This window comes from Tupaia chinensis, unplaced genomic scaffold (assembly GCF_000334495.1).
Source record: "Tupaia chinensis unplaced genomic scaffold, TupChi_1.0 Scaffold144952_1, whole genome shotgun sequence".
NCBI lineage: Eukaryota > Metazoa > Chordata > Mammalia > Scandentia > Tupaiidae > Tupaia > Tupaia belangeri.
Window position 1 is genome coordinate 3938164 of NW_006204812.1, and position 12311 is coordinate 3950474.

The 12311-nt window shown below is 42.5% G+C and overlaps 1 long non-coding RNA gene across 1 annotated transcript; it reads right to left on the minus strand.

Annotated features, from left to right (window-relative positions):
* LOC106733786 (uncharacterized) lies at positions 1-9474 on the minus strand. Its single transcript, XR_001369681.2, has 3 exons — positions 9220-9474; positions 2511-2663; positions 1-2391 (listed from the first exon to the last, which is right to left on the minus strand). It is a non-coding gene; the product is annotated as an uncharacterized LOC106733786 (long non-coding RNA).
* Between the last annotated feature and the right edge of the window lie 2837 nt (positions 9475-12311).

The window sequence follows — 12311 nt, forward strand, 5'->3', positions numbered from 1 at the left end:
GCACGCGCCCTGTAGCAAAAACCTTTCCAAAAAAGAGAGAGAGAGAAAAAAGCCCAAAAACCCTGAGTGTAATGTATCCACACAACAGAATATTATTTAGCCATAAAAAGGAATAAAGGACTGACTCATGCTACCATCTGGCTGGCTCATCCACAGAGACATTATGCTGAGTGAAAGAAGCCAGATACAGAGGACCACATATTTATGAGTCTATTTATAAGAAATTTCCAGGGCTAATCTACAGAGACAGAAAGCAGATGAATGGTTGCCTCAGGCTGGGGTCAGAACCAACAGTGACAACAGACGGGCACGGAAGATCTTCCTTGGGCTGATGGAAATGTTCTAAAATTGGCTTGATACAATGTTTGTGCAATTCTACAAATTTACTAAAATTATTTCATTATGCAATTAAAACGGGTGGTTTTTATGGTATGTAAATTACACCGCAATAAAACTGGTTCGGAAATTCAATGACTAGAAAAAGAAACAACTCCATGTGTGGCAGAGTGTGGTAGCTCACTGCTGGTTTCCAGGCTCCTGGTTGTGTGACCCGGGCCCAGTTACTTACCCTCTCTGGGCCTCAGTGTCCTCACCCGTAAAATGGGGATAATGACTGTGCCTGGCCCAGTAGGGTAGTTATGTAGAAGGTTAAAATGGGTTAATAGTCGTCAAGTTCTTTGACCAACGCCAGGTGTGTCAGACTCATGGTCTGTGAATATTTAATTCTGTTGTTACTTAGTTGTCCCTTGTGCTATAAGGAATTCTAGAATCGAAGTGTTCCCATTCTTCACCTAAGAGTGAGGGCCAGACATTTGGGGGCTTGCTGTGTGGGGGGCAGCTGTAGGAAAGGGAGAGGCGTGTCATCCCATGCAAGTCACTCTGCTTCCCCGAGCCCCTGCCTCCCGTCTGCAGGGTGAGGTAACAGGCCCTCCTTCCGCCGCCTCCCTGGGGTGGGGATCATGAGACGGCCAGGCAAGACCACTGAGGTCCGCAAGGACCGGCACTGAGGGGCCTGGGGCTCTGAAATGTGACCAGGGGGCTAGATCCGCATGGACCATGGAGGGCTACAGAAGGGAAGGTAGATAGAATGTGCTGGAAGGAGTGACCCTGGGCAGGATCACTAGGAACGCCAGCAGGGCTGGGGCAGCAGGGAGCTTCTGACCCAGTGCAGCTTCCCTAGCACCATGGAGATGAGGAAATAAACATACCACTGCGCTCCCCTGGCCCGACCTTTTGTTCAGAGCAAAGGGCTGGGTGGGGCAGAGGGAGGGAAGAGCATGTGGAGAGAGGCTTCTGGCAGTCTGTGGTCACACTGGACTGTGAGGAGGACGTGGGGGACTCTTTGCCCTTGGGGTTCCTCCAAGTTCCTCTTCAACTTCTTGTTCACCCCCTTTTTTCAAAAAGAGCCAAAGCCACACACAGAGACTCCTACAGGAATCTTCACACCAGGCCCCACACCCTCCCAAAGGAGATCGCCCAAATGTCCCTCAGCTGGCCAGTGGGTAACCGGGTGCACCCTGCAGGGCACTACTGCTCAGCAAGGAAAGGGAGAAGCCTTCTAACAGATACAGCGTGGCGGCTCAGAAACATGCTAAGTGAGAGAAGCCAGACCTCAGACTCTGTGCTGTGTGAGCCCATTTGTGAGAAATGGGCTAGAAAAGGCAAAACTGAGTGACAAAAAGTGGATCCCGGCCCAGCCATGGTGGGGCAGGGGGCAGGAAGCCACTGGGAGGAAGCAGCAGACATGGCCCTTGCTGGCTCGGAGCCAGCCAGGATTGGAGCGTGGCCAGGGTACCTGTCTCTAAATAAATAAATAAACTTAAAAATAAACAAAATAAGAGGAAGAAAGAAAGTGGATCAGTAAGTGCCAGGTGCTAGGGCTGGGCAGGGCTGGGACAGACTGACTGCAAGGGGCCTGCGGAGGCCCCTCAACCCCGAAGATAACTGCCACTCCAAGATGTCAGCTCCCCCAGACCACATAATGCTTTTAGAAATATCCCCACAGCCTCCAGGGTGACCTGGGCTCCAAAAGAGGCTCAGCAAACATCTGGCTGATGGCGATGGGGATTTCTTGTTGAGCAGATGCACAAAGCAGAAGGAAGAAGCAGGGGGCACTCGAGGAAGGGAAGACCACACCTCAAGAAATAAAGGGTCGAAATCCCCAGACAGTCTGAAAGTTCTGGGTACTGATGGGCCTTGGCTGCTTGAAAGCGTTTCTGCTCCTCTGTGTGATTTCTATTTTTCTTTTTCTTCACGTAGGTTCCCTGTTGTCCTGGACAGGTAAATGGGGAGAAAATATTAGTCTGGTTCAAGGCCTTTTAGAGGTGGGTGAGGTACAACTGGGCAAATCCACGGAGCAACACAGTTCTGCCTTCCCTCTTCTCTCCCCTCCTAGAATAGAGCAGAACACATGCCTCGCTCAGAAATGCTAGGTCAAGTGAACCCAGAGTAAATAAAGATATAGACTTCTGAGAAACATAATGAATAAGTTTGAAACTATATATACTCACCAAAGACAACAAGAAGGTTTGTTTCTTTATTTAGTCAGGCAGACTCCGACATAACTTTTCTCAGCAAGCTTGACCTCATAGGTCCAAAACATAGGAGCTTTTCCAGGATCTCAGCATGTGCGAGGTGCACCTCTGTCCTCCTTGTACTCAGGGCTGTAGGGAGAGGCCAGGAAGAGATGCCGATGACTGGCTAGTCGTGGCCACGTGAGTGAGGCACACGAATTTCTCAATAAAAAACACAAACAAAAACTCTTAGTTTGAAGGATGGGTACTTAACTGGGGAGTGGAGGGGAGAGGTGGGAACTAGAGGATGTGGTTGTGGCAAAAGCTGGAGAGTGGTTTCCCTCAGGGAGGTAGAGTAAGCAAGGGCAGGGAGCTGGACACACTGATGATGGGGGGAATTAGGCAGTGAGAGTTCAAGACAGCGCTTGGTGAAAAGCCAAATACTGGAGCCAGCAGGTGGTGTGGTGGTTAAGGTGGCTGGACTCCCACATGATTGACTGGACCAGGTGGCTTGAAATTTGTGCTGTATGCACGTGCATACATGCCCCAAATCTCAGGCGGAGAAGGGATTGCAGTGTGACCATCCTGAGGAGTGATTTCTCACTTTCCCTCTCTCTGTCTTTCTCCAGCAGGCACACATGCCCTATGGAGAAACCAAATGAATAAATTAATTTAATTAAATTATTTTTAAAAAGAAAGGATGAATGCTTTCCCCTCAGATCTTGAACAAGATAAAATTTCTGCTTCCACTACTTCTATTCATGTTGTACTAGGAGTGCTAGCCTAAGTAATTAAGAAAAAGAAATAAACAACATCCAGACAGTAAAAGGAACAGTAAATATTCTCATATCTCTATTTGCAGATAATATAATATTACATGTAGACAATGCTAAAGATACATGAAAAATGATTATAACTAATACATGAATTCAACAAAGTTGAAGGATACAATATTAACATAGAAAACTTAGTTGCATTTCTATAAACAATATGAAAAGAAAACTAAACGTATCCATTTATAGTAGCAGAAAGACAATAAAATATTTAGAAATTAATTTAACCATGGAAATGAAAGACTTGTACACAGAAAACTATAAAACATTGCTGAAAGAAATTAAAGAAATCCTAAGGTAGTGCAAAGACATCCCATGTTCATGGATTAGAAGGCTTAATATTGCTAAGGACCCAATGATCCTCACATTGCTGTACAGATTCAATGTCATCCCTATCAATATTCTAATGACCTTCTTTATAAAAATGGAAAAGTTAATCTTAAAACTCATATGAAATCATAAGAGACCCTGAATACTAGACAATCCTGAAGTAAACAAAGAATTACGTTGGAGGACTCACACTTTCTAATATCAAAAATCATTACAGAGTTACAGTAACCAAAACAGTGTGGTACTGGCACAAGGATAGACATATAGATCAATGGATTAGAATAGAGAGCCCAGATATAAACTCATATACCCTTGGCATTTTATTTTTTACATGTATGCCAAGATCATGCAATGCAGACAGAGGAGTCTCTTCAGCAGTGGTGCTGAAGGACATATTCATATGTAAAATAATGGAATTGGACCCTGCCTCATATCATATACAAAAAGAAAAGGAAAAAACCAAAGTGCATCAAAGGCCTAATATAAGAGTTAATACCATAAAACTCTTAGAAACAAAATGTAGGGTTAATCTTCATGATCTTGGATTTGACAATGAATTTCCTTTGTTTTTTTTGTTTTTTTGTTTTTTGTTTTTTTCATTTTTGGCTTTTTCCCTAGGCATATACACTTGCCAGAGAGAGAGAGGAAGTGAGAAGTCATCCCTTGGGGGTGAGGGAGGGAGGTGACCACACCACAATCCCTTCTCCTCCATTCTCCTCCTGGGATTTTGGGCACACACACACATGTGCCTAGTGTGATTTTGAAGCCATCAGGTCTGGTACTTTAGCCATGGTTGGCCAAGTGGGAGTCTAGCCCATTAACCACTATGCCACCTGCTGGACTCCTTGGCAATGGAGTCTTAAATATGGCATCAAAATCACAAACAAGATAGAGGAAAAAAAGGAAAAACAAAGGTAGAATAAAAGAGAAAAATTGAACTGTATTAAAATATTAAAACTTTTGTACTTCAAAGGACACCATCAAGTGAGCAAAAGACAACTCAGAAAAGGGGAGAAAATATTTGCAAACTATATACCTTATAAGGATCTGGTATCCAGACTATATAAAGAATTCTATGTCTTAACAATAAAACAACTCAATTAAAATATGGATACAAGACTTAAGTAGGCATTTCTCCAAAGAAACTGTATCACCAAGGGCCAAAAAAATACATGAAAATATTGTCAACGAGTTCCATTAGCCGTTAGGAAAACACAAATCAAAAGCACAATGAGATTCCATTTGTAACTACCAGGAAGGTTAGATTTTTTTTTTTTTTAAGTAAAGTAACTAATGGTGAGGATGTAGAGAAATGGCAACCCTCATTTACTGTCGATGAACATGTAAAATGCTATAGGCACTGTGGAATATGGCTTGGTGGTTCCTCAGAAAATTAAACAGAATTACCACATGACTCAGCAACTCCACTCCTAGGTATATATACAAAAGAATTGATGATGGATGTGTCAAAACTTGTATAAAAATGTTTATATTCACACTTATTCACAATAGCTAAGAGGTGGAAATGACCCAAACATCCATCAACTGTAGAATAAATAAACAAAATGTGGTATAGTCATACAAAGGAACATATTCAGTCATAACATAGATTAAATATAGCCATGTAGTATCAACACTGACACATGCTACGATGTGGATGACCCTTGAAAACATCTAGTAGAGTGAAAACCAGACAGGAAAGGTCACATATTATGCAATTTCATTTATACGGAATATCCAGAATAGGCAAATCCATAAAAACAGAAAGTGGATTAGCAGCTGCCAGGGCTGGGGAGTGGCTGAAACAGGAAGTGACTGCTTGATGGGTTCAGGCTTTCCACTTGGGATGATAAAATGCCGTGGAAGTAGATAGTGGGGATGATTGTACAAAACAGTGAAGGTGCTAAATACCACTGAAGTGCACACTTCAAAATGGTTCCATGGTAGATTATATGTTACGTGTATTTAACCACCACTGAAAAAAGAAATACGCACCAAGAGCACGTTGGGACCAAGCCCAAGAAGGAAGGTGGCCTTGCCTGCCAGCCAGAGGCCATGGAGTCATTGACTACGTGGTGCAGGGGTTGGCCGGGGACGAGGGGGAGGTGTCATAGAGGACAGAAGGAGAAAAGCAAGTGGGGGGCGGGTCAGCAATCAATGCGCTTCCACCTTCGCCTTCGATGTTGCAATCCTGGTGAAGAGGGGCTGCTGGGAGCTGCAGGCCTCCCAGGTTTAAGAAGCCCGCGTGTGTTTGTGCGTTTCCTGTGAATAACATGGCTGGGGCTCGTCTTTCCTGGCTGTCTCCAAACCGAAGACAAGTTCTCCCCTGGTTTGGCAGGAACATTTGAGGCTACTGCCAAGACATCTGTTTCATCTTTCTTGGCAACAAAAGGCACCCTGAGAGTGAGACTCAAGACTGAGAACTGGGAACATCCATAATTCTTTCCCCTGTTGTCCCAGGGGACTTTAAATGGAAGCTCTCCCACTACTTCTATTCATATTGTACTAGGAGTGCTAGCCTAAGTAATTAAGAAAAAGAAATAAACAACATCCAGACAGTAAAAGGAACAGTAAATATTCTCATATCTCTATTTGCAGATAATATAATATTACATGTAGACAATGCTAAAGACACATGAAAAATGATTATAACTAATACATGAATTCAACAAAGTTGAAGGATACAATATTAACATAGAAAACTTAGTTGCATTTCTATAAACAATATGAAAAGAAAACTAAACGTATCCATTTATAGTAGCAGAAAGACAATAAAATATTTAGAAATTAATTTAACCATGGAAATGAAAGACTTGTACACAGAAAACTATAAAACATTGCTGAAAGAAATTAAAGAAATCCTAAGGTAGTGCAAAGACATCCCATGTTCATGGATTAGAAGGCTTAATATTGCTAAGGACCCAATGATCCTCACATTGCTGTACAGATTCAATGTCATCCCTATCAATATTCTAATGACCTTCTTTATAAAAATGGAAAAGTTAATCTTAAAACTCATATGAAATCATAAGAGACCCTGAATACTAGACAATCCTGAAGTAAACAAAGAATTACGTTGGAGGACTCACACTTTCTAATATCAAAAATCATTACAGAGTTACAGTAACCAAAACAGTGTGGTACTGGCACAAGGATAGACATATAGATCAATGGATTAGAATAGAAAGCCCAGATATAAACTCATATACCCTTGGCATTTTATTTTTTACATGTATGCCAAGATCATGCAATGCAGACAGAGGAGTCTCTTCAGCAGTGGTGCTGAAGGACATATTCATATGTAAAATAATGGAATTGGACCCTGCCTCATATCATATACAAAAAGAAAAGGAAAAAACCAAAGTGCATCAAAGGCCTAATATAAGAGTTAATACCATAAAACTCTTAGAAACAAAATGTAGGGTTAATCTTCATGATCTTGGATTTGACAATGAATTTCCTTTGTTTTTTTTTTTTTTTTTTTTTTTTTTTTCATTTTTGGCTTTTGCCCTAGGGCATATACACTTGCCAGAGAGAGAGAGGAAGTGAGAAGTCATCCCTTGGGGGTGAGGGGGGGAGGTGACCACACCACAATCCCTTCTCCTCCATTCTCCTCCTGGGATTTTGGGCACACACACACATGTGCCTAGTGTGATTTTGAAGCCATCAGGTCTGGTACTTTAGCCATGGTTGGCCAAGTGGGAGTCTAGCCCATTAACCACTATACCACCTGCTGGACTCCTTGGCAATGGAGTCTTAAATATGGCATCAAAATCACAAACAAGATAGAGGAAAAAAAGGAAAAACAAAGGTAGAATAAAAGAGAAAAATTGAACTGTATTAAAATATTAAAACTTTTGTACTTCAAAGGACACCATCAAGTGAGCAAAAGACAACTCAGAAAAGGGGAGAAAATATTTGCAAACTATATACCTTATAAGGATCTGGTATCCAGACTATATAAAGAATTCTATGTCTTAACAATAAAACAACTCAATTAAAATATGGATACAAGACTTAAGTAGGCATTTCTCCAAAGAAACTGTATCACCAAGGGCCAAAAAAATACATGAAAATATTGTCAACGAGTTCCATTAGCCGTTAGGAAAACACAAATCAAAAGCACAATGAGATTCCATTTGTAACTACCAGGAAGGTTAGATTTTTTTTTTTGAAGTAAAGTAACAAATGGTGAGGATATAAAGAAATGGCAACCCTCATTTACTGTCGATGAAGTGAGGATGTAGAGAAATGGCAACCCTCATTTACTGTCGATGAACATGTAAAATGCTATAGGCACTGTGGAATATGGCTTGGTGGTTCCTCAGAAAATTAAACAGAATTACCACATGACTCAGCAACTCCACTCCTAGGTATATATACAAAAGAATTGATGATGGATGTGTCAAAACTTGTATAAAAATGTTTATATTCACACTTATTCACAATAGCTAAGAGGTGGAAATGACCCAAACATCCATCAACTGTAGAATAAATAAACAAAATGTGGTATAGTCATACAAAGGAACATATTCAGTCATAACATAGATTAAATATAGCCATGTAGTATCAACACTGACACATGCTACGATGTGGATGACCCTTGAAAACATCTAGTAGAGTGAAAACCAGACAGGAAAGGTCACATATTATGCAATTTCATTTATACGGAATATCCAGAATAGGCAAATCCATAAAAACAGAAAGTGGATTAGCAGCTGCCAGGGCTGGGGAGTGGCTGAAACAGGAAGTGACTGCTTGATGGGTTCAGGCTTTCCACTTGGGATGATAAAATGCCGTGGAAGTAGATAGTGGGGATGATTGTACAAAACAGTGAAGGTGCTAAATACCACTGAAGTGCACACTTCAAAATGGTTCCATGGTAGATTATATGTTACGTGTATTTAACCACCACTGAAAAAAGAAATACGCACCAAGAGCACGTTGGGACCAAGCCCAAGAAGGAAGGTGGCCTTGCCTGCCAGCCAGAGGCCATGGAGTCATTGACTACGTGGTGCAGGGGTTGGCCGGGGACGAGGGGGAGGTGTCATAGAGGACAGAAGGAGAAAAGCAAGTGGGGGGCGGGTCAGCAATCAATGCGCTTCCACCTTCGCCTTCGATGTTGCAATCCTGGTGAAGAGGGGCTGCTGGGAGCTGCAGGCCTCCCAGGTTTAAGAAGCCCGCGTGTGTTTGTGCGTTTCCTGTGAATAACATGGCTGGGGCTCGTCTTTCCTGGCTGTCTCCAAACCGAAGACAAGTTCTCCCCTGGTTTGGCAGGAACATTTGAGGCTACTGCCAAGACATCTGTTTCATCTTTCTTGGCAACAAAAGGCACCCTGAGAGTGAGACTCAAGACTGAGAACTGGGAACATCCATAATTCTTTCCCCTGTTGTCCCAGGGGACTTTAAATGGAAGCTCTCCGCCCAAGTTTAGAGAGGGGCAGACAAGGGACCCAGGGCCGCAGCAAGTCCAGCAACGAGGGAGAGAAGTGAGTGGGGCTGAGGGGGTGAGGGTGACACCTGGCCCAGTGAGGCGCAGGTACCTTGCAAAGCCAGATCAGCAGACGGGGGTGGAGGTGGAAGTGCATCTCCTCTCCTCTTTGACCTGTTTGGTTTCAGACATGGAGGCACTGGAACCGTCCAAGAGAAAGAATACGGCCTTCGGTGTCAGACAGACTGGGCAGGAGTCCCAGCTTGCTTACGCTCTGAGGGACCTTGAGCAAGGCTCCCTGTTCCCAGCTGTAAACGAGAAGATAACATCTGCCTCTGTTGGGATTAAGTCAGGGAGCACACGTGACACGGGGCAGAGTCCACACGCTGGGGAACTGGTAAGGCCACTGGAGCTGGGCCACTGTCCCTGTGCCTCAGTCCCCTTGTCCCTAACATGAGTGTGCCCGGCACTCTCTGCAAGTTCATGAATAAGAACGGCAGATCTAGGGTATCTTTGAAAGCAGGGTGCTTAAACAAGGCTGGGAGAGGGACGGTGCAGGAGGGAGACCAAAAAGCTCCAGATTCTGCAGCTGAGGGTAAAGCAGACAAACAACCGCTCAGGGCCGGCAGATGGTGTGGTGGTTAACGTGCTCGACTCCCGCATAGGAGTCCTGAACTTGGCAGCTTGCTTCCTCACTTTCCTTTTCTCTCTCTGATCAAATTGGATAAATGATGATAATAGCAAATAAAAAAATATTTTTTTAAAAAAACTGATTTTAAAAAAGAAAGAAAAAAAGGATCACTCAAGTGTGGACAGCCACCCGGGGCTCCCTGCAGCTACACTGCAACTCTTGCCTTCCGAAACTTCCCTGAGTTTCTCAGACCCATAGTCTGATGGATTGTTATTTAGATGTTAAACATCAACAAGACAAATGGCAGTTAATTCCTTAGAAGGGAATCATCAGGCTGCACTAGCTTAGTAAGGCTGGCACCTTCCCGGCAGGGTCTCGGAGGAGCTCCTGGGAAACAGCCTTCAGTCCCTGCTGATCTCTGGCGCCCCTGAGAGCCCCACAAGCTTACCCTGCAGCAGGGTCATGTCTCCACTTCAGGGAGATGATGCGGATTGTCTGAGGAGGTTACACAGCTGGAGTTAGAACTCTTTCCTGTGATGCCGGGTAGACCTGGGTGCCCACTGACATTCGGTCTACAGAGAGGACCAAGGAGGGCAACTTCCCAGTTGTTTCTTCTTATGTTTTCTTTTTTCTTTCTTTCTTTCTTTCTTTCTTTCTTTCTTTCTTTCTTTCTTTCTTTCTTTCTTTCTTTCTTTCTTTCTTTCTTTCTTTCTTTCTTTCTTTCTTCCTTCCTTCCTTCCTTCCTTCCTTCCTTCCTTCCTTCCTTCCTTTTCTTCTCTCTCTCTCTCATTTTCTTTCTTTCTTTCTTCTTTTTTTTTTGTCAGAGGCTTGTGTGTGCTCACCACAGGGAGAAAGAGAAGAAAAGAGGGGGAAAAGGCACCCTCCCGATGGGACATGGTTACACCACAACCCCTTTGCCTCCATTTCTTCATCCTGTCGGTATCTGGGGTATGCACACACACACACACACACACACACACACACACACTCCCTATGTGTATTTTAAACTGCTAGAGTTGGGATTTGAATCATGGTTGGCCATGTGGAAGCTGGCTCCCTTAACCACCAGGCCATAAGTCCAGCCCACCCTGTCGTGCTTTTATTATTATTATTTTTTAGTTTAATGTATTTTAGTAGCAAATTTAAAGAAACAGCACAGAAGACAGACAACGTTAAAAACATGTACTTGCATGTAGGACAACTCAGAAAAGTATAGTGAATGGATGGAATCTACTATATGATAAAAATGCTACAAACACCATTTAAGTGCTGTCAATAAGAAATTTATTTGTTTTTAAAAATCCAAATGCTGGCATTGTCCAGAAAAAATTTAGCAGGTTTATTTATAATTGTTATAAAATTGAACTATTGAAACTTGTTCACTGAAACATTTTGACTTGCATTAATGCTTTACATCCCCGCATTTAAAAAAAATTATTTATTTATTTTATTCATTCATTTATTTTAATTTGACTGGAGAGAAACAGAAAGAGAGAGAGAGGGAAAGTGAGAAAGCAAGCCACCAGATCCAGGACTTGAACCGTGTTAGGCTATATGGGAGTGTCCAGCACCTTAACCACCATGCCACGTGCTGGTCCCCTTCCCTGCATTTTTTAATGACTTTATTGAGATATAATTCACTTACCATACAATTTATCCACTTAAAGTGTACAATTCAATGGTTCTTATTATTTTCATAGTATTGTACCACTACCACCATCGCAATCGATTCGAACACTTTGATCACTTTACAAAGAAACTCCACATTCCTCTGCTTTCACACCCCCATCTCCCGTGCCCCCCAGCCCTAAGTAATAACCAATCTACTCTCTATCTCAATATAATGTCCATTCTGGACATTTCATGTAAATAGAATGAAATAAAATGTGACTTTTTGGTAATTCTGACTTCTTTCGCCTAGCATAATGCTTTGGGCGTTCATCCCGTTGTAGCATATATCAATATGTCATCCCTTTCTCTGACTGAATTCTATTCCATTGTACATACACCAACCACACTGTTGTTTATCCACTCATCAGTTGATGAACATCTGGGTTCTTCAACTTTTCTACCTTTTGACCGCTACAAAGCCTGTAGCTGTGAACACTTACATACATGTTTTTGTGTAGACCTATGTTTCCATTTCTCTCGAGTGAATTCCTAGGAACAGAATTGCGAGGTCACATGACAATTTCATGTTTAACTTTTGGAGGAACCGCCAGACTGTTTTCCAAATGCAGCACTTATATTCCCACCAGTAGTGTACGAGGTCCCTATCTTCCCACTTCTTCACTAACACTTGTTAATATCCATCGTTTCGGTTCTAGTTGTCCTCAAGATGTGAAGCAGTGTCTTGTGGTTTTGATTTATATCTCCCTGATGACAAACGATGGTGAGCATCTTTTCATGTGCTTATTAGCCATTTGTATCGTGTGTCTTCTTTGGAGTAATGTCTATTTAGGTCTCTGAGCCATAAAATACATAAAATACAGCCATGGTATTTTACTTTAAAAATATGCCCAGAGGGACCAGCAGTTAGTTGTACTTCCATTGTAGTCAACCATGCTTCAAGT